Here is a 23,673-nt window from a genome sequence, read left to right as displayed (position 1 = left end):
CACACACACACACACAATGGAGTATTACTTGGCAACCAAAACGAATGAAATCTTGCCATTTGCAACTACATGGATGGAACTGGAGGGTATTATGCCAAGTGAAATTATTCCATCAGAGAGAGACAAAAATCATATGACTTCATTCATATGAGGACTTTGAGAGACAAGACAGATGAATATAAGGAGCGGGAAACAACAATAATATAAAAACAGGGAGGGAGACAAAACATAAGAGACTCATAAAGAACAAACGGAGTGTTACTGGAGGGGTTGTGGGAGGGGGGTGGGCTAAATGGGTAAGGGGCACTAAAGAATCTACTCCTGAAATCATTGATGCACTTATATGCTAACTAATTTGGATATAAATTTTAAAAGATAAAAATAATTTAAAAATAATTAAAAGAAAAATAAAAAAATTTAAATATTAAAAAAAAAAAGAGTAGTGAGTATCTTCTGTGCACTGTTAGTCAATCTGAATAGGTTTCATGGAAGAGCAGAAAATCGCCCCATCTTGGAATTATGTATAACTGTTTTGCAGTAAGACATCAGTTTAAGTATCTCTTCAGCTATATATGATCTAATAAATAGAGCCTCTTTTAGGTCTTCCTTCCATGTCCCCCACCAAAAAGACAAAACATTATTCACCACATCTTGAAACAGTAAATCCAGTTTGACCAACTAGACAGATCTAGTTAAATATTTGCTACATATATTTATATGGATCTATATACTAAGATATAACAACAAAAAAACCAACAACTATTGCAGTAATAAAAGTGTAACTTCCCTCCAAGGGAAAGAGAAGAAAGGTCAGATAAATTCCCTCAAAGGTTGGAAAAAAGACTGAAGTAAAAAAGCTCAGTTTATAATAAAGTTAATATCCAACATTATCTCCCACGACTCTTCTGAGAACAGCATGACAAACGGATTACTTACAAGGCATCCTCCCACATATGATCTCAATTTGTACTATATTCTGTTTGCATGTTACTGGGAAGGAGCCTTTGTCTCTCTTTCTAAAATAAAAACCCCTCAAGATAGAACCTGCTTGATTGTCTCTCAATCCAGCTAGGAACCCTAAATCTGCAGGTAAATATTAATAGGTGCAACCAAGACTAGAACTTAAAAGCATGACAGCCCCCAAACTGTATGCTCATTAGACCAAGAAGAAACACAGCCATGCCTTCCAGCTCATCTACCTACCCTACCACCACCAGCCCTAACCTCTCAAATCCCATCCAAGACTGGCAAAAGCTGAATTCCAAGTCAGTGAAAACCTGTCCGGATATAAACTAACACGCTCCAGATCAACTGTATGTAGATCAAATCCATCCACTCTAATATAGACTAAAATCTATGTAGATGTAGACCAACTTGTTTTTGCTTTTTTCCCACAATACATATGGAGTCCCTGCTATCTACAGACACCACACAATTATCAATGCACCATTATTTGAGTAAACAAGCAGATTGCTAGAGCTTTACTACAGCTGTATAGATTCCATATAATCCACTATCATTCTGGGATGTTTGTCAACAAGGCACTTTTTCTTAGTCATTCTGGGATAACTTCAGACAAGACAGAAGTGAATGCAATGTTCCTCATTAATTATTTGACATATTTACAGGTTTAGTTTCAGTGAGAATCTACTTTTGGAAATTCTTAACATTTATATCACACCAAAACAAGATGTTCAACTTGACATATCAGATATGCCTCAGCTTCTGCTCTTAGAGGTCTTCAGAAACTTGAATGGGCTACCAGGAAGAACCATAACTAGATTTTTAAAATAGGAATCAGAAAGACAGCTGTGAAAATCCAGGAAGGTTATGCAATTATGGATTAGAGAGTGATGTGATACACTGATATCAACAGTGAAAATCAATTTCTTCTCTATTTCCTATATGATTCTCTACTTTTTAAGCCACTGAGTCCTGTCAACACAGGACACTTAATAAAGCCCTCAGTAGAAAGAAGAATGAAATCCATCTGCCTGTCAACCTTATTTTCCAAACTACAACTGTAATACAGGATGGCCTTTGTCTCCAATGAGCACTGATCCGCAAAAAAATTTTTTTGAAGAAGTAATGTTAAACAACTTTGTTTTTTTTCCCTCAAATCTTTCCTTTCCTTGTAAGCTGATTCAGAATATACATCCAGTTACCCTACTCAACACTATGTCCTGTCTCCACTTTTAGTCTTGCAATTGTGAGGGATCAGAGCCCATGGCTCCTTCTTCCATGTACTTCCTCCCAATATACACCCTCAGTAATACACTGCACACAAAGTGGATTAGGGAAGGCCGACTATCTCTCTGGTCATCTTCTTCATATCTGTAAAGGTGTCCTTCACTCCTCCATGTAAGTACTTAGCTATCTCTGTCTCTCTGTCCTCTCTCAACACACTGCTTTGTTCATCTCACAGCCCTAGGTGGCTGCTCCACACTGTCACCATCTCCCTTGGAAAGCTAATTTGTTTTGTTTTGTTTTGCTTTGCTTTGCTTTGCTTTGCTGTAGGAAAGACACCAGATCATCTGAGTCATATGAAAGTTGTATCATGCCTCAAAGTCCTGGGTTCTTATCTAAATATAGACCCACATGACATACCTCAAGACCCATCTGCCTCACCCCAGCTCAAGCAACATAATCTACAACACAGAACATCTACCACCACTTTTCACAGAACACTCTTTATCCCTCTTCCTCAGTTCTTCCTAATCTCCACACTGCTTTGTGGTTTCTGGGATAATACAAGAAAAAAAGGACGAAGATAAAATAAAATAATATATTCCAAAAGTCTTATTTATCCATTTGAAATATACGTGTGAAGGAAATTGGCCCTTCCACAGGATTTTGCTTAAACTAAATTTAAAACGAATCTGCCTTTGGGGAGCAAATAACAGCTATCAAATGATAATAGAGAGAAGTTGCACAAGAACTGCAAAAGAGGGACAACCCAAAAAGAAATATTTGCCACCTATAAACAATAAAACAGGTGTTATGCATGGATACCTGTTGTCTGTGTTTCTGGTGTTGGGGTACAGCCCACAATGTACATGGTGGTGGGGAGGGGAGAGGGGGGAGAACAGTTTAAGACTCCAATGGCCTTTGACATTAAAGAGTTGCAAATATGTTCAGAGATAATAGCAAACAGCCTCGGAGACCCACAAAGCCAGACCTATTTCAGGCTTGTCCTATGAACCTTTATCAATCAATAAAATATGCCGGTCATGCACATAAAGTTGATAGATTCCAAGAGAAATAACAGAGCCATCAAGTTTCAAGGTTATTTAGCACTCACTTATTTATAATATACTTGGGACCTCAGAGAGGCCTTCCTAAAGTGTTTTAAAAACCACTAGGCAGACACACCCCAGGGTAACTTGGTAATCTTTTGTCCTATAGCCTGACCTGGCCTGTAATCAATCATCCCCACACTTTTTAAAATTAGATAAGAAAGGCAGAGAGCTAACTTTAGCAGCAGTAAAAATAGGTATTTAACTCCTAGAGCCTATAGGAAGAAGAACATCAATTCCTCTATGGTGACAGGAGACCACCTTATCAAACTGGATGTGCTAATCTGCCAAGTCAATGCCAATGTCCACCCTAAGGAAATGTGACACAGAGACTCTCAGAATCTCCAGTGAGAAAGTGGCAAAACATGAAGGAGCAGCAGAGCCAGATGGAAGAATCTTCATTCAAGGAACATGTCTATGCATATTATGTGCTGAGCCCTGTGGGAAAGACAAAGATTAATAAAGCAAGCTCTGAACCAGGTAAGAAAGGAAAGGCCAGGAAGTATGGCAGGGACAACAGATCGGAAGAACTCCGCAGGAGAAGTGTCAAGAAATAACCTCCCCTAACTTGTATTTTCTTCAACAGAGTTGAGAACCTTTCTGGTCTGGAGAAGGACAGAGTGTAGGATTCCAAATCACTCCAACACCAGCAAATCTACCTGTCTTTCCCAAACTCACCAGGCCTCTGGTCTGCACACCTCCCCCACCCCCAATCCAAAGTCTAAGTCTGGAGTCATGAAATACCCTCTGCTCAAACCCCAGAGCATTTGGACAGCCAACCTGCATTCCAAGCCAGCCTTCTTCTTCCTCTTTGGCTCTGTCTCAGTTTTTTTGACAACTCTACAAACAGAAGAAATCATTTACCTGTGGACTGTTCCAGACTCAGAGGAGAAAGACCTGAGAAGAATATTCAAGGCAAACTCATGGACAGGGAGGGAGGTTGGCTAAACACAGTAAAGAGTTGGAATGGAGCTTAGAGGGGGCTCTAAAGGTAACTGGGCCTTCAGGGAGGCAGGGCCATCAGGAGACAGGACTATTATGAGGCTGAGGTGTCAGGCAGTATGGCAAAGGGGAAGGGTGGGAAACTGTAAAGGAGGTACATTAGGCAGAATCCTACAGTTGGAGGTGGGCAATGGAAGAATAGAGGGGCCCTCCGTGGGTAAGAAAATGGACTGAGTTCCTAAAGAAGACATTCAGATGTGAACTTAGAAGCAAACAAACTTCCCAGAGCTCTGGGTATGGAGGAGATCCTGGTTTTCAGGAGGTGAATGTGGGAAGCCAGTGAAGCCAACCTATGGTGATTTAGAGGCCAGTCCCAGATCCAGCTAAAGCATCCACTCGGCAGTTCTTTAAATAAGGGTAGAAGCACCCTCCTCACCAGCCACGTCTCTCAGAATCTCCTACTAGGTTTCTCTACCACCACCATCCACTCCCAACACATCACCCATAATCCCCATCAATCCAGGAGTGAAACTAAAAGGGAACTGGCTTAAGCTTCACCACAAGAGATTTCCTGAAACAGTCATTCAGAGTTAATAGCATATTCTAACTTAATATGCAATAAGCATTGGGCTAAAAGAAGTAAGGGAAAATATATAGTCCCTATATAGAGAGCTTCCTTCTCCATATATTTAAAACATGGCTTCCAAGATCCTGAAACAGTGACCAAAGAACATTTCCCAGAACATTAATCTTCCAGCAGAGGCAAGACTTCTCAGAGATGGAGAAGGTGGGACCTACTTAAAGACTGAGAGCTGAACGCACCTGTCATAGACCCAAGAAGGCATGCGTCTCCAGGAAAAAGGGCATGACTGCCTTCTCTTAATAGTGTTGAGATGCCTCTAAACCCTAAATTAGGGTCCTTAAAAACTGAGGTGCAGGTGGAGGGAGGGGACAGAAGGGTAATGGGATGTCCTTAAAGGGACAGAGTCTATACTGAGTACACTAAGGCAGAGCATTGAAAATGGAGCAGAAAGAATTGTTCCAGATGTCAGAAAGAACCTCCAACTGAAGAAAACCAAAAAGTCACATTGACCATGCCCTAACACATCTCCAGGAGTCATGGACCAAAAGCACTATTGAGCACCTCTTATGTTCCAGGTGCTATGCTGGGTGGTGGATGAGTGGCCCAGCCAGGATTACAGAGCCAAAATTCCTAGAAGCAAAGGAGATAGGCTTTGCTTGGAAGGATGGTTGTCAGGACAGAACAGTAGGGAAGGAGCACCTGGAGGTTTCATTTGTGTCTGTTCCAAGAGTCCTAGGCTGTCTTCCCCTGCTTCAAGGTAGGATTTTCCCAGATGTGCATCTGCTTGAGGGAAAGAAGAGAGGGTTCAGGGGGATAGTCAGTCTATTCTTGTATCAGGTCCCAAGAGCAATGCTTTCCTTTTCTTCCTATGCTATTCACTACCTTCTGGGTAGAAGGTAGGGGTTGGGGAAATACCAGGAGCCCCAGATAATCAGCAGGTAATGAGAAGAACTTGCCCAGGTGCCCTACTTACCTACCTGCCTTAAGCCAGCAGTGGTGATCAGGCATCCTGGAGACCTTAGGGCCATGCTTTAGACTTGACCCAGAGCCTGGACCTTGCAGGGCTTATATCCCTGGTCCCACTGAGCCTTGTGAGGACCCTCAGTGGCCTAGACCACATTCCCCCATATCCTAGCATGTTGCTATCCCTCCTTCCTTGGCAGGGCCTTCAACAATCCTGGTGGGTGACCTCATGAATTTACACCCACTACAGGGTCTCCCATAGAACCCCCTGCAGGTCAGGACTGAGCTCCAGTCCCTCTTCTTTGCCATGCAAGGCTTGGCCAAGTTCATTCCAAGCTGCCCATTGTCCCATCCAGACCAAAGCCCCCCAACTGCAGATTTATCCAGGTGGACTTGCTTTGGCTTTCCAATGCAGTGGCACACACATCTCTCAGCTGTGGGCTCCCTCTCAGCCCAAGGGGGTGCCCTTGACTCTCAGCCACTTCTGTCCTGTCCCAGCCCTGCTGAGCTACCCTTTGGGGGCAGAGAGAGTAGAAAGTGAAAGAAAGTCTCTTGGAAACCTCTCCTCTTCCCCTCTCTCTTCCCACCACCTCCACTCTCTTCCTGCCCCCTCCCCCAAACAAGGAGCCTCCAGAAGGAAAGGAGGAAGAAATCTTTCTTAGGGGAACTTGCTAGGTTTTTACAAATTGCTTATCCTGCTCTTCTTTCCTCCCTATCGGACGTGACCCCACAAAACCTGTCCCCTCGGTTGTGGTAAAGCCCCTGGACAGTGGGCAGGGGTGGCAGAGGACAGGAGCAGCCACTGCCCTCACCCCCGCTCTTCCCTGTACCTTCCCCCTGGCCTGCCTTTCCAGGGATTAGTGAACCTCTCCTTGATGGTCCTTCCTCTCCCCCTTCCACTGCTACTACTGTCTACTGCTTCTCCCTGAGGAGGTAGTGCTTTTATTCTTTTAAGGGGGAGGGAGGAGGAGAAGGAGGGAAATGAAAGATCCTGTCCCAGAGACTACAAAATGTGAGACTGGAGACGGGGCAGAAGCAGGAAAGGCAACTGTAATCAGTTCATAAGGTGGGTTGTTTGGGGACAGGACCTAATATCATTCTACTAGAATAACTATCAGGGCAAAACACATCAAGGGGAGCAAAACAAGGAACCACTAGGGCCAGAGGCAGGACAAGAGATAGATTGTAGGGTACAGGGTAAACTGGGGTTCTCTAGGGATGATAGGTGCTTCCCGTAAGTAGAGAAATACAGTCACAGTGTCTCCATCCCACTTGACCCCTAGCTCCAGCCTTGGCCTTTTCTTCCCATCCCCCTCCCACAGGACAGAAGCTGTGGCCCTGCCATGTCATTGTGTTCCTGTGTCCCCTGCATGTTCCCCACCCTTCACTCCCTCCTTTTTTGTGGACCCCATTACAATATTTTAAGTCAAAAAAAGAAGAAGAAAGGAAAAGAAGTGACCAAGACTGGGAGGGGGGGTTGGAATCAGAGGATACAGAGTTGGGGCCATAAGTCTCTCCTGGAGGAGGGGACACAATGTGGGGACCTGGAAAGTGGAGCCCATGCAGGTGATTTCACATGAAGTGTCTGAACCTTGAAGAGTGGGAGGAGGGAAGAGGTGAGGAGGCAGGGGTGTGAGTCAGAGAAAGAAGAAGAGGCTGGAAGACACAGATAAGAGAAGCAAGGAAGAGAGATGGAAGAGAGAGCAAGAGAAGGAACAAGGATGGAGAGGCAGCAAAAGGAGACAGATGGGAGGAGATGTGTGAGAGAAACTAAAAGGCATGCAGGATGAAACTCACAAAGATATGATGGGAAGAGACACCCTCAGAGACTGAAGGAGGGAAGCAGGGAGGGAGACAGCCAGAACCACACTGGAACCAGCCAGGACAGCCAGAACCAGTCCTGGAAAATCAGAGACAAAAAAGTATTGGCAGTCAGAGAGACAGGCCCACAGACAAACAGATCTGACTCACAGAGATGAAGGTAAAGGAGGAAAGTAGGAAGGAAGAAGACAGGGCTGTGATAAGGAGTGGGAAGGGAGTAAGACAAAGAGAGAGAAGGAGGTAAGTGCAGAACAGGAGGAGGGAGCCAGGCCAGGGAGGGGTACATATATTTGCTTTAGGACCCTCTTCCATCTCACCTGCTCCCTGCTGAGCTCGTCCCCTCTCAGGCGCTGCTGGGTAGAGGATGTGCCCAGAAAGCTGACAGGGTGAAGCTGCTGCCATTGCTGCCCCGGGCTCTCTCCCAGTGCCAAACTGGGGATCCCAGAAACCCCTACATGGATATAAAAACTGCCTCCCCTACCCTTGCCCCCAAAATGCTATAAACAAAAGACTCCTGAGCCCAGTGCTAAATCTTTCACAGTCAATGCAGCCCATCACAACCAGTGCAAGGGAGAGTGGGGGCCAAGGAGAAGAGAAACAAAGGCAGGCAGGCAGGCAAGGGAGGCTGACAGGCTCTGGAGAAAGTGCTGCAGGGACACACTGGTTAGGGATCACGTGGGGAAGAAGGAAAAGAGGGTAAGGACCAGGACTATGTCTGCATTGAGAGCTAAATAAGCACCATGCAAAATATAAGCAAAATAAGATATTAGAGACTGTCCATTCATGGGGGTCAACAATGTAGACACCTTCTGAGCAGTCTCCATCAATGCCTTCAAGCAGCTCTGAACTAAAAGACCCCACAAATCTATATATGCAACCTACAAAAGGAGAAACTGAGGCAAAGAACAGAAACCTTCAGACATGTGTACATGCTTGAATCTGGGTTTCAAGGGACCAGTGAAGAAGCAACTAGGCAAAAGTATAAAGACCTAACACTGGTCCCTGTCTTTTTCACCAGGCTTTCCTGGGGCTCTGCAAAGACTAGCTCCCCCAGCTCCTCCCAGGGACAGTGGAGACCCTAAGAACATTAACTCAAGCAATCTAAAGGGAAATTATTCTCCCCACCCCCATCCCTGCCTGCCACATTTGAAGGTCCTAGAGGCCAGATGTCTGGCCAGAGGTGAAAGAGTTTCTTTAGCAGCAGGAGGGAGAGTAGAGAGGAAACCTTCCAGAAAAGTCCTCAGAGAAGTCTAGGGAGCAAAACCCACCAGGTCCATCCAACCCCTATGGACATTTAAAAGTTTAATAAAGTTCAGGATGTCCAGGGCTTCCATGTAATTAAAGCCAGGAACTGGGTAATTACGTTTATTCTCCAAGTTCTACCCTTTACTCTTCCCCACCTCCATGGACACACATCGTTTATGAAACACACAGACCAGATCCTGTACTTCAGAAACTGCCTCTACTAGAGATGGGGTTAATTTTAGCAAAAGAAATTTAGAATGCACTTTGTAGGATTTCCATAGAGCAGAGTTGGTAGTGCTAGAACGAGAGAAATATACACAGATCATTTATGAAACACATAGGACCAGACCCTGTCTTCAGAAACCGCCTCTACCAGAGACGGGGTTAATTTTAGCAAAAGAAATTTAGAATACACTTTGAAAGGATTTCCATAGAGCAGAGTTGGTGAGTGCTAGAACCAGAGAAATACACACACACACACACACACACACACACACACCAAACAGGATAAAGAAATCTCCCTGTTGGGGCTCCTGGGTGTCTCAGTTGGTTGGACGTCTGACTTTGGTTCAGGTCATGATCTTGTGGTTCGTGAGTTCGAGCCCCATGTAGGGCTCTATGCTGACGGTTCAGAGCCTGGAGCCTGCTTTGGATTCTGTGTCTCCCTCCCTCTCTTTCTGCCCCTCTCCTGCCCATGCTCTGGCTCTCAAAAATAAATAATTGTTAAAAAATTAAAAAAAAAGAAAGCTCTCTCTTGACTGTTATTTCTTTCCCCGTGGGATTGGCCTCCACATAATGTGTCCTACATCAGGCAACAAAACATAGTCTCTCTGAACTTTAGGAAATTAATTCTCCTCTAAGCCTAAGCTCCAGGAGGGAGATGATTGCTTCCTTCCTCCAGTCAACACAAACATTCTTAAGAATTACACAGCCTATGTAAGAGCCCCAAACGCAGAAGCCTAGTTTGCTGTCCTATCCCCCAAGGCCTACCTCTGCTGTTGGATTTCAACCTCTCTGCCCCTCTCAGTGTCCATTCTCTGGACTCACTCTGTAAATTCAGCCCACGGGGATGAAAAGCATCCCAAGTGAGGAGAAGACAGGGCCCTTATCTGGGATGTGAGAAGAGAGACACCTAAGACAAGAAACCTGAGGGGTAGGGAGAAGCACATAGTCTAATAGAGTGTATACAGAACCTTCCAGTGCCTAGGGACCTATGGAGGAGGATGCAAACAGAGATTGAGAATACCAAGCAAGATCAGAAGGAAGGAAATGCCAGGTTTAGAAGCTGGGGTTGCAATGTGCTTGGGAGACAGAAGACTGATGTGTGCAGCAGTTATAGACAGCATCAGCTGAGAAGATGACAAAGATGAGGAGGAGGAAGGTTGAAAGTGCCTAGTACATTTATTTTTTGCCGTTGTTTAAATTCAAGTTAATTAATATACAGTGTAGTCTTGGCTTCAGGATAAAGGATTCATCAGCGATTCATCACTTATATATTATACTCAGTGTCATCCCCGAAAGTGCCCCCCTTAATGCTCATCACCCTACCACATCACCCCCCCAGTTTGTTTTCTGTATTTAAAAGTCTCTTCTAGTTTTCCTCCCTCTCTGTTTGTATCTTATTTTTTCCTTCCCTTCCTCTATGTTTATCTGTTGTGTCTCTCAAATTCTACACGAGTGAAATCATATGCTGTCTTTCTCTGACTGACTTATTACATTTAGCATAATTCCTTCCATGTAGTTCCATGCATAGAGTTGCAAATGGCAAGATTTCATTCTTTCATCACTGAGTAGTATTCCAGTATGTATGATGTATGTATGTATGTATGTATGCATGTGTGTGTGTATATGTGGTGTGTGTGTGTGTGTGTGTATATACATATATATATATATATATATATATATATATATATATATATATATCTTCCTTATCCATTCATCAGTTGGTGGACATTACGGATGTTACCTAATTTGGCTATTGTCAATAGCGCTGCAATAAACAGTGGGGTGCATGTGCCCCCGAATCAGCATTTTTGTATCCTTTGGATAAAAGGATATCCTTTGGACACAGGCCAAACTGGAACTCTGAGCGGGCGGAAGAGCCCTCATGGAAGCGGCAGGGGCAAAGCCCAGGAACCACACCTGAAATCCAGCAGGAGAAGGGTCAGTGGGAGAGAGCACCCCAGCAGAAGTACACTGAGGACCAGGACTCACACTGGGAGGTGACTACAGCTTCAGGCAGCACCTGAGAGCGGGGAAGAAGGACCTGCAAGGAGAGGCCAAGCAAGGTGTAGACAGAGCAGAAGATAATGACACAGAAGAACCAGGTTACAGAATCTAGGACACCAGGGAGTGAGAGGTAGTGATGGCCTGGGCTCAGAAAGATTCAGTCCAGGAGGAAGTATGAAAAGTCTGAGCAAGGGAGAGAACCTGCAGAGGGAATGTGGAACTGAGGCAAATCGAGGAACCCACGGATAGAGGCAGTGCTCAGAGAGGGGGAGCAGGAGTCAGCCTCAAAGAGTGCAGAGAAGGGGGGTGAGGTGGAATTGGGAAGGATTGAAGGAGGTGGCACGCACACACACACACACACACACACACACACACACACACACACACTCTTACAAGGTGAAAGGAGCAGTTGTCTGCTTATTGGATTCCAGGTTCCAGTGAGGGATTGAGGCTGCCCTGCCCCTCCCCACTTTATCAAGTGGGATCACTGGAAATTCTGGAAATGCACTCAAGGTCCCCCTCTGCCAGGTATCTATGAGTCTGGAGAATTCTGTGAGAAGAGGAGTGAGGTGAGACAGGAGGCTCACAGAAGGTCTTTGCAGGGTGTGCAGAACAGAAAGACTGAGAGCTTTGCCTCTGCATCCTGGGTAAGAACTGCCCAGCGGCTCTTTGAACCCCTCAGAGAGGTCACCTTGGTTCTACCAGTCAAGGGAAGACGTGTGGCAGGTCTTCAAATATGGGAAGGGGAACAGAAAATATGCGTGTTCCCCTTTTGTCTCTTCATGGCACCTGTAACTCTTCTTGTACGTAGGAAGCTATCAATAAAGTTATTTGCTCATTGTTCAGTGGGTCCCCCAAAATAAGTGTCTAAATTAGTAGATATCAATCCCTTTCAATAATCAATCGCACACCCACCCCCACTCACTCACCCCCAGCAAGTCAGTATCAGCAGCCAGGACAATTTCCTGCCAAACCTTCCAAGCACCCTAGTGATCATGGGACCTGAGCTCAAATTCCAGTCATTCCAACAGCTCCTCCTCCATCATTTACCTGGTGTCCCTCCCTCCACCTCTCCCCTTACCCATCCAATGCAACTTGGCCCCCTGGATGTCTCCCCCAAGACAAACAGTCACTAATAAGCACTGAGCACTAGAAGGGGAGGGTTAAGGGCAGTGTAGTGGGTGGGAGGAGATTCCAGAGCTAGCAGATAAGGAGTCTCGTCAGCATCTGTCAAATGTGACATCTCCCTCCAGCATCCCTGTCTCATGCCTCCTGGATCCTGCAAACCCATCTCCCTGCTGAGGCTGAGGGACTGAGCTCAGGTGCAAATTCATGGAAACCTACACACATAATCTCTGGTCTGCTCCAGACCCATTTTCTCCAGGAATGTCACTACCCCTGCCATCTTTCCTTGAAAACTCCCGAAGACCCTGAGAGCTGAGGTTTTAGATGGATCCTAAGGAGGACAGAAGTTGCTCTCACTGCTCAATATCTTGATCTCAGTCCCTTGTCTCCATAGCACATCCCCAAAAGCAGAACTTAAAACCTCAGACAATGGCAAAAAGAGATAGATCTCAGGAAGACTTTTCCAGCCTTAAGGAGGTCATGAGTGCCTCCAGAAACCAGGAGATATGGGGAAAAGATGTGATTAGACTGCCAAACATCTCTTCTCCTCTTGTAGGCAATTTGTACCAGAGGGTAAAGGGTGATGTACTTCCCCTGGGAACTTGAGAGGAACATTCTCAGCAGCGACCTGCAAAGGGCTCAGAGGCCACAAGAGGGCAGCAGAGAATAGCTCCCCTTGTAGAGCCAACCAGGACCCAGAGTGCTGAGATAAGGCTGGGCTGCCCAGACTGGGGGAGTCTTTGGCTCCAGCAGGAACCCATGAATTTCCCAATTCTGGAACCCCTGTACAGCCTTTGCCCATGGCATTCCTCATTTTCTTTGACCCCTGAAATGCCATCACCCACTGCAGCCCCCTTCCCTTTTCTGGTCCCAGAACTGGGGCTGCTGGCCCAGAAGAGCTGTGTGGTTTTTCATACAGCAGGGGACATCCCAGCATGGAGGTGACACTTCACAGGGTCCCAGCTGATACCTAGAGCCAGAAATGGAACCACATTTTCTTGCTTCTCATTCCAGGGGTCTTCCCATCTGTTCTGACTGTTGCACCTAAAGAAAAGCACACTTCATAGGCCCCAGTGGGAAGCCTGCTCACAAACCGTGGTTTACAAAACCCATCAAAGCTGCACCCTTCCCCATGTGATACATGTGCACATACATGACGGTACACACAGGACTGTTAACCACAGAGCACAGACACGTACACCACAAACACCATGCACTGCACACCGTCACCCTCAGCACTTACACCCCTCTGCCCTTCAGAGTCCCACAGCCCCTGACCCTCTCCCCCTACTTCCTGAGCTGGAAGAGCAATGTCTCTTCATTCATCATTTGCTCTTTGTCCTGTTTTCCCAGAGGCTCCTCAAAGCTGCAGACAGGGAAACACTTTCCAATTCTAAAATTCTAACTTTGTCCCTGTTTGACACAGCAAAGCTTGGAGTAACAGGGAAAACAGAGGGGAAACCAGTGGTTTCTGAACTCCGTTATCTGAATCTGCCCTGTTGATCATGGCCCACCTGCCCAGGAAACATCTGACCCATCCACGAACCACTAGACTTATCCCCACATCCTCTCAGCGTCCCTACACTCTGGATCCATGTCCCTTACAAAGAGACCACTTCCATAATTTGGGGGCAGGGTGCTGGGCTCCATTTCACAAACTTAACCTGGTCTTATAGACACAAAGACTCAGTAGAACTTCCCAGCATAAGGGGTCTGAAAAACCTCTGCTTGTGTGAAATTCACTAGGAATGTAGGAATGGCCTTACCAGAGGCCTCCAAGAGACAAAGACATGTTTTGGGCCTGTCTGGCTAGTACTGACAGAGACAAAAGTTTTCACTGTGATTGTAGTCATCCCAGCCTCAGGAGGTGGCACACAAAGACTTCTGGGGACTCTAAGGCCTCGGGCAGAATGGGTGGAGCCTAGAGTTAGGAACTGCAGCCTGGTTAAATCTTTCCCAAATCCTGATGGGGGTGGAGTTGGGGGACACAGTAGGCCTGAACCCTCCATTGTCTGGCCCTCCCTGTTCATAGCAGGACATCCAAGCTCTTCCAACGCAAGCCCCGACTGAAGGCCTTAGGACCAAGTCTCCACCCAGCCTCAGACCCAGGACCCAGATGGCATCCCCCTGTGCCTGGCAGGGCAGAGACACCCACTGCTCAGGCCACCCAACCCCCACACCCCAAGCACAGACAGCCTTTCTATTCTGTCCTCCCAACTCACCCCACCCCATAACACAGCCTGAATCCTGCTACAAATGTGTACAAATCAAAGACATCTTCGGCTATGAGTCTTCAGGCTCTCCTTGGACAGGACACACATATACACATGTGTGGGAAAATAGGTTCTGCCTACACAAATGGGTTAGAAAAAAGCTTAGGGCAGAAAGCTGCCACCATGGGGCACAAGCACACAATGTTACTTAGAAAGATATTGTAATGGGATCACAAGTAACTTGTTTTATCACCTACAGGAAATTACTTTCCATCTGATGCCAATATACTAATGTACTTTGATCGCAAACTCCACTTGCCCCCCAGACCCTTTGCTTCTTGCACACACAAGTTAATGATTACTATCTGATTGTTTGCTTCATGTTCACCACAGGTGTAAGATCTTGAGCACTCAATAAGTACAGAGACAAAATCCCTGTTCAGGGCTCTTGTCTCAACCAGGACATTAGCCTCTCTTGTATTCAAGTCTGCATCCACACTCTCTTGCTGGACAACAGAGAACTCCAGACTCGTAGTCTGTGACAGATGGGGACCCCGACGTGATGAGAAGAAAAGCCTATGTGACAAGAGTTCAATGTGGCTATAAAGTAATGTGTACTCAAGGACTGCAGAATGTAGGGGCGCCTGGGTGGCGCAGTCGGTTAAGCGTCCGACTTCAGCCAGGTCACGATCTCGCGCTCCGTGAGTTCGAGCCCCGCGTCAGGCTCTGGGCTGATGGCTCGGAGCCTGGAGCCTGTTTCCGATTCTGTGTCTCCCTCTCTCTCTGCCCCTCCCCCGTTCATGCTCTGTCTCTCTCTGTCCCAAAAATAAATAAAAAATGTTGAAAAAAAAATTAAAAAAAAAAAAAAAAAAAGAATGCCACGGAATGACTAGAGCTATAAAAGAAAAAGTGCATGGGACTTTAATCTCTCCTGACGAGGTAAGAGAAAAGTGAAACTATATTAATATTTGCTGCTGTGGAACTTTTGAGAGAATTTATGGGAGACTCCCTATCCCCAGGACAGAACAGTACACTCATATACCACTCCTTAAATTATTAATGATTATCCAGCAACACTCCTCTTGATTTTCCGAGCAAGGAAACTTTGACCTAGACATCTGGGAACGAATAGGTAAAACAATAAAATCATGCCATATGGAAGGCACCAATGTTCCACCTGAGGTCATTCTTACATGGTCTATTGTCCCTACGGTCATTCTCCCCCTGAGTGCGAATAATGTTTGTGAAGATATAGACCCACCCAAAGTAAATAAAAATTTTTCCAAGGAATTTAAGCCTCCTTATTGTCAGCCAGCACCTTTGGCATCCCTACATCCAGAGAACGCTGACTATCCCCTTTGTCATTGGAAAAAAATCTAACCTTTTAAAGAATCAAAAGATTCCCTCTGAGGACATCCTTACCCCAATGCTACAACCTATTAAGAATGCCCTTACAGTGTTTACAGATGCCTCGGGTAAAGCTCACCAGGTTTCTTGTGTTTGTAAAACTGGAAAAAAATGGAAACATATATTATACACTGGACCAGTCGCTACCTAACATTTAGAACTATGAGCCATATTATTAGCTATAGAAACCTTTTTCCAACCCTTAAATATTGTCTCCGAGATGTCAAGGAGCAAAGACCACCCACTTCAGACTTCCCACAGTGTTCCAGGTAAAAATTAACCATGGGGAACAAATTGTCTTAGATGGACTCAAATGTAAGTTTGTTGTTTGATAGACATGTCTATCAAAGGTCAATTAAGCTCATGTTATGACTTAATGTAATGGTTGACTTTGTCTCCTAGTTTTCACGGGTAATTGTTACAATAGCTATCAAAGACTTCGGTAACCTAAAAAGTTTTTCTTGCATGATAAATTGGGATTGAATTCGTTGGACATCTACACCTTTTCTAATTAGAATGGGATGTGAAAGGATTGATTACTAAACAAGGCTTATCTGCTTTTGGCTTCTTATTGCAGAGAAACTAAGGATATTTGGGTCTGATGGTAAACATGCTTTGTGCTTTATAACTTTCTGAGAATTTTTTAAATGAATTTCCCAAGATTTAATTTGTAAATTAAGCCTTTTGACCAATTAGGCTTCTTTGGTATGCTAAGTTACTCTGGAAGCACTGTCAAACATATAATAATCCTTAGGTTACATTTGAGTAAATGCTATAACTATTCTAGAGATTATATGCAACTCCTACTTTTAATATTTTTTGGTACAAGGTAATCACTTGATACTCTAATTGTTTAAGTGCTATGTGTCACAGAAATAATTGAATTGACTTATCAATTATATTAAATCTTTAATCATGTCCATTTTTTAGTCTTTCTGTCATAGTTCTGTGACTCTTGTTGGAAGACTTCACTGCTATAACTTCTGGTACACAGACAGTCCTTCCTTCTCAAGAAGGCTCTGGTTGCCCTCAACTCTATCTTTCTCTTTCATAACTTCCCTATACCTATCCCAACTGAGCAATGTTGACCCATAGGTAGCAGCATCTCTATGCCCCTATTCATCAGGAAGAAGTTACAGAAGAGAAGATCATCCACTCTCAGCAATCTTAAAGACTTTAATAGTCAAAATTGCTCGGGGCGGGGGGGGGGGGGGTGGGGGTGGGGGGGATGATGTGGGATACAAAGGCAGAGGGAAATGGAAGACAAAATTAAATTCCTTATAATATGCAAAGCCAAGCAGTTGTAGGATGAGCACATAGTCAACTTAATACCTTAAAAAAAAAAAAGGGGGGGGAATTACCCATGGCTGTCTACATTACAACCTCAACTTCTCCTTGATTGCACTACGATCACTCTTAACATTTTAAATCTTGACCCTCAAGGACTAACTGCAGCTGAGCAACATTCTTCTAAATTAGATAAACCCTCTCATCCTATAGTGCTATACAAAACCCCCAAAGGGGCACCCACATGGATTGGACCCACTAAACTCACCTGGGGTAGAGGATATGCTTGTGTTCTTTCAGATCTTGAGCCTCTATGGAGTGGAGACCCCCCAGGATATCTTTCAATAAACCAGGACTTCCAGAGAATGACTCTGAATGAGCAACCACCACCCCGTTCTTTCAAGATGGAAGAAGCCTATTCATTGACTCCTCATTCTGAAACCATTCCACAAACTCAAGTCCTTGCCCCTGATATAACATGGGGAAGGCTTAAACACCTGTCTAACAAGGCCAGCATCTTCCTAAAACACAATGGTATTGCATATATCCACAATTTGCATCTGATGGCCATGATCTCCATCACTGGTATTCATTAAACAGGCAAAGGTGATTCATAAGCCTCTTAATCGTTGTGATCCTAGTTGCAGTAAGCATTATAGACTCTGCTACTGTTACTGGAATAAGTCTTCACCACACTATCAAATTGCCCATGTACTTAACCAAGTTATGGCCAACACTAACAAAAAGCTAATAACCCAAACTTCTATACACAAATATTGGCATGCTTCAAAGCACCTGAGGTTCTGTTGAATTTATAGGAAAAAGACAAAAGGCACTAATCCTCCATTATAACTCTGGGAAGCAGAATACTTTTACTATGTCTCTTTTTATGCTTTTGCAGAATCACCCTCCAAACCACTTGATAGCAAAAATGGATCAGGAGCTCATCATGACAGTCCTTGCATGTAAACTTAAGAAAATGAAGAAAAACAAAAAAGGGGAACTATGGGGAAATAAGTTCTACTTACACAAATGGGTTAGAAAAAGCTTAAGGCAGAAAACCGAAACCACGGGGCAAAAGTCCCCAAGGTCAGCTAGGGAGCTATTGTAATCGGATCATGAGTAACTTGTTATATCACCTGCAGGAAGTTACTTTCCTTTTGATACCAATATACAAATGTACTTCAATCACAAACTCCACCTGATCCCCAGACCCTTTGCTTCTTGCACAAGTTAATAATTAGTATGATTGTTTTTCTTCACATTCTCCACATGTTTAAGATCATTGGAGATCAATAAATATGGAGACAAAACCCCTGTTTGGGGCTCTTGTCTCCTCCTGGACATTAGCCTCTCTCGTATTTAATTCTGTGTCCACTCTCTTACTAGACAAGAAAGAACTCCAGACTCCTAGTCTGCAACACACACTCACATGCTCACACTCATACAAACACATATTCTCAAAATACACACAAATACACACCCACACATCACAAACATTCTCACATGTGTGCAACACAAAGACACATACAAACTCTTATTTACAGACAGGCATGCACTCCCGTAATTATATACTTTCATGCACTCATCAAACACACCTTGCACACATACATGCCACTCTATTCCTTCTTTTAAGGATCCAGTGCCCAGACCTCTAGATTCTAGAGAACTAGAATGCCCAGAAAAAGCATGAAATTACACAGGAAACCTATTTCCAGCTTTCTGGCCCACACTGGAATCCCTTTGCTACATTCCCCTTCCTGCCACAGAGTCTCTAGGACTTGGGCCCAACCACCAAAGCAGAACTGCGGATACAATACATTCCTTCATACACCAAACACTTTAGAGCATCTATCTGCCATACCAGTCCTACACCTCCTACCCCCAGGCCTGAACTGAGGCAGACACATAACAGAGTAAGACCTTCTGCCCAGTAGTGTGGTAGAAACAGCAAGAGCACAGGAGCCAAGGACTTGAGTTCAAATCCTAGAACTAGGTTCAAGTCTAGGTTTCATCACTTATATGGTGGGAATAATAAAATATGCCTAATAATTGTGGAAGAGTAAAACAGGTAAAGCTTCCATCAGCCATGTGTCCACCCTTGGAAAACCATCTCATTCCATTCCCCAGCCCCTGTGGTGAGCATCTCCCCAACATTTCTCTAGTCCTGGGTCTCTGAAATAGAAATCAGTCTTCTTCAGGCTCAGACCACCAGGTGCCCACACTAAGGGAAATCTGATCTCAAACTTGGCAAGCTCCATCCCCCACCCTCAACCTACTATGCCTCTGCCCCTCCTGGTCCATCATGCCTCTTGCCCCTTTACAGGTTGCATTTTCCCTAAAACCTTTAATGAGGCTAACCACTGTCCCAAAGTTCTCCATGGAGCACTGAGCCCACACAACAGATGGGCATGAAGGGTTTAATCATCTCCAGGGGAGTCCTCCAGTTGTCCTTAAATTCCCTAAATTACTCCTATCTGAAACATTCTTTATACACAGAGCAGGAGACAGTTATATGACAGGACTTGGGGTGATAAGCAGATGTGGGTGAGATTGTGTCACTACATGAATACTAAAAAACTGTTCCAGAGAAACCCCATTAGATTCTGCCCTCAGAGTTGAGAAGCAGCCCAGCCCACCCCTACCCTGACTGGCACACACTCAGGTGTCTTGGGCTAAGGGGAGCAGGTACCGTACCCCTATCCCTGCTCTTCAGGTGGCCTCCTAAGCTCCCCTCTAGAGTCAATCCTCAGCCTGAGTGGGAAGTGGCTCTGGAGGTGTTATCCTCACCTTCCTAGGACCCTCCAAGGACCCACAAACACCCTGCTTTCCCTGCCACAACCTGTACTCCCTATACTCCTCCCAGGCTCTGACTGCTTCTGAAGTGCTGTCTTCCCCTCCTCCCAGTGGGATCCTCCTCAAGTCCTCCTTCCAGACAACCCACCACCCTGACCATCTCTGACTTTCCATCTGGCATTGCTCCATCCTGGTTCCTCCACCTCCCTGCCCTGCCCATACCCATCCCTCTGACCCCCTCCACTGCCCACTTCCCACCCTGTCCTCTCCCATCTTGACCACTTTCCACCCCAACCAGCCTGCCTCCCTCCCCTCCTGGTTCACCTCCCCACACAATACCACCTCCCAGTGGGCTCCACTCTCCCATTACCTCCATCTCTCCACCCTGCTGCATCCTACCGTTTTGCCCCATTCCAAGTCATTTCTACGCCAGCCTTCACACCTTTCCCACCCTTCAGAATCTAGGGAGTAGAGCAGGGCTCAGGGCCCAGTGAAAGGATGGACATTTGCCCCTTCTCTCTCTTCATACCCTCTGCCTGCTGTCCCCCCTCTCTTCCTGGGGACAGACCTGATCGGGTGTTAACGAAAGCGGAAGAGACATCTCCTCGTCAGCAAAGTGCTGGGCTGGGGTGCTCACAGGAATGGAGTGACCAAGGAAAACCTCCTAGGTAACTCAGTCCCAACAGGAGGAAGCCCCGCCCACCATCGCGAGCCCTGTCCCCTCCTCAATGGCCTCAGCAGGGCGGGGTCAGCCCACAGCCTGGCCCTGCCCCAGGACCGTTGGCCTACCTGGGAACTCTGGACAGCCTAATTACCCGGTCACCACAAAGCCACTCCATCTTCAGAGAGCACAGAGGAAATGGTGACTGTTCCCATCAGGTCGTCCCACCACCTGTGCCTCCACTTACACTGGAGGGAGACTCCCCCTCAGCTGCTAGAGCAGGTTTGCAGAAGAAAAAAGTAACCTGCGCAGTCTCTGCATCTTTTCTCCTCCCAAGATCAGGGATGTCTGAGAGCCCATCAGAGGGCACGTAGTTTCGCAATTACTTTGTATGTGCAGGAGGGGACTCGTGCCTCCACATGGAAACCAAGGATTCCCCCAGAGTCTCCCTTGTTTCCTGCCTGTTTGTTGCACGTGGACTCCCCTTCCGCCACCACACATTGCTGAACCCCAACATTTATGGGGAGAGGATCTCCCTCTATGGGTTCCTTTTCTTCTTGCCCTCTCCCTGTATCAGGCCCAGGATTTCTGCTTCAGAAAACAAGCCCCGCTGTCTGCTCAAGAGAAGTTCATCTCTCCTCTCACTTGGATCTTTCTTGCTGCTCTAAGTCATCATTCTGTCCCCAGGGAATTGTGGGGCTCTCTCCCAACCTTCCCTTCCCCCATGCATTTAGGGTCTCCATTGGTATGTCCCAAATATCTAGGTTCTAGATCCCACGTTTCCAAGCCAAGAGGCTTCTGGGCTCTTGAGATCAACGCAGCGGCTGTGGGCTCTGAGGATCTGCCTGGGCTGCAAGGGAAAGGCGGTGGTTCCTGGGGTGAGAATGGCCCAAGAACACTTTGGAGCTTGGTGCATACAGCAGGTGTGTAATATGTGTGACAGGCCCATCAATAAGCTGGGTTTGGGGAGGTGAGGAAGGGTAGAGGGGAAGGAATGAGGCTGGACTGGTCTGAAGTGTCTGATCCCCATTCTCTTCCCTTCCCCTCTGGGCCACCTGGAAAGAATATGCTTTAATATAGGACTTGAGCCTTGGGTCTTTCCTAAGCAGAGGGGGATGTCTTCCCCTTCATCCACCTCCACCCAGCCCAATTCAGGACACCAGGACACTCATGCCCAAGAGCTCAGGCCACTCTACCCCCACCCCAACAGCCACACACACCCTCTCTTCAGCCAGGGAACCCAGATCTCTGAGCTTTCACCTAGCACACCAGGCCGAATGCCCCTATTCTGGCAGAATCTTAAGTGACATCTAGAAGCAGCCTGGACCTGTCCAGTCACCTAGTATTCCTGAAGCATTTGTCAGCACTCTTAGCCTGCATTAATGATTAACTAACCTTCCCTTGTATTCCTAATATAGATCATGTATTATTCCCGAGAAAAGAACAGAGCCCTTATGCATATCATGAAACAGAAACCAGAGTCTCTTGCACAACCCTTTACCCCTCATCAAGCAACCACACCCACCTGCACTGAGATAAAATTTGGAGCTGATACCAGTGTATCTGCAAGTTCAAGAAATGTTACAGACCACTGTACTCCCTTTACTGAGGAACATCCTAAAGCACCTTTAAACTCCTGGGCCAGGTGAAAACCTCAGATCTGTCATTTGGACAAGAGTATTCTTCTCCCCATGAGCCGGCCTCCTGAATAAAACTCATAATCCTTTCCAATCAAAGCTTTTCTCTTGAGGGGCACTGGGGTGGCTCAAGCAGTTAAGCATCTGACTTCAGCTCATCATGATCTCATGGTTGGTGAGTTCAAGCCCCAATTCAGGCTGTGTGTAGACAGCTCAGAGCCCAGAGCCTGCTTCAGATTCTGTGTCTTCCTCTCTCTCTGCCCCTCCCCCACTAGCACTCTGCCCCTCTCTAAAATAAATAACAATTAAAAATAAACTGTTCTCTTGAGTATTAGCATTTGGAGTGGTGGGCAGCTGCACTGGGTTAAAGTAACAAAATTTGGCGCCCCAGCTGGGAGCCAACGTCTCTGTGGCATCCATCCAGTTCCCCTGTATGCCAAAGTCGGAGAAGTTGGTCTGTACCATGACAGGGCTTCCTTCCTAGTCTCCTGGGCAGGTAACTTGAACTACAGCAGGAGGTTAGCTGCTCCAGGCTAGTTGCTCTTGGGGAGGGAATCTGAGGCATCTGTCCCTCCAGCTTCCCAGATTCTTTTTGCCTAAGAGAAACTCCCTGATGATTCTTCACTGAAGCTGACTGCCAATTTTGCTTTTTGGTTGGAGTGGAAGGAAAGGAGCATTTGGGGAAGCTGAGGAGCTTCAGGACCAGGTAAGTCCCTCAGAGTGCTCACCTACACAAGTTTCTCAGATGTAAACCACTGTGTGTTGTTTTTTTCCTGTCCATACTTTTCCCATTAGAAAGCCTCAGCTTTCCCAAGAACTAAAAGGGATGTGACTAGTGTTCAATTTATTTGGAAGTTGTAACAGATCTGTTTTGGTATGGAGAGGTGGTGGTTTAAATTTGTGTAGAATGCCAAGTTCCATCTCTATCCCAGCAGTTAGCCCACTGGACCGAAATTGGAATATGTGGAAGGAATATAGGCAGGGATCTATGACTAAGAAAGTGATATTTTTTATTGTGACAGCACCTTGTCATGTATGTTAGGTTCAGAAGAAAGATGACCATGAAATGGGTCTCTTGGATCTCTTCCCCCCATTGTGTTCTCTCTAAATAGGGGGTTTGGGTTTGGCTTTTAGCTTGTCTATGGAGACCGTTGGTCAGTTAGTGGAACTCTGACTTTCAGGGAGGAACAAGAAACCAGGAAGCCATTTGGTTCAGTCCATCATGCCCCAACTTTTAGGGAAAAGGAATGTCAGAAGAGGTACTCTGGGTTTCATGGAGTCATACTTTTATTTCTGTGTTGCTTCTCAACTTTTGCCCAGGAAGAAAACAGGAATACTCCTGTTCCCAAAGAAAGTACTTCATCCATCCATCAGGAAATATTTTAAATAAATGCTGCAGAGGCACTTATTTTTATTTTTATTTTTTATTTTTTGCAGGAGGGGGACACAAGACCAAGACAAGCAAGGA

At 45.8% G+C, this 23,673-nt stretch overlaps 2 protein-coding genes across 2 annotated transcripts in view; both read right to left on the bottom strand.

The window, feature by feature from the left end:
- Positions 1–20,584, bottom strand: part of LOC131519901 (cationic amino acid transporter 3-like) — a 48,219-nt gene extending 27,635 nt beyond the window's left edge. Inside the window, exon 1 of the mRNA XM_058743470.1 lies at positions 20,476–20,584. The gene's annotated coding sequence lies outside the window, so the exon portion shown is untranslated. The remainder of the gene's footprint in view (positions 1–20,475) is intronic.
- LOC131519889 (cationic amino acid transporter 3-like) overlaps positions 1–23,673 on the bottom strand; it is a 184,947-nt gene that overhangs the window by 129,366 nt on the left and 31,908 nt on the right. The gene's annotated exons all lie outside the window — the stretch shown is intronic.

This window comes from Neofelis nebulosa, chromosome 8 (genome assembly GCF_028018385.1).
Source record: "Neofelis nebulosa isolate mNeoNeb1 chromosome 8, mNeoNeb1.pri, whole genome shotgun sequence".
Taxonomy (NCBI): Eukaryota; Metazoa; Chordata; class Mammalia; order Carnivora; family Felidae; genus Neofelis; species Neofelis nebulosa.
This window is presented reverse-complemented; position numbering and strand designations above follow the sequence as displayed.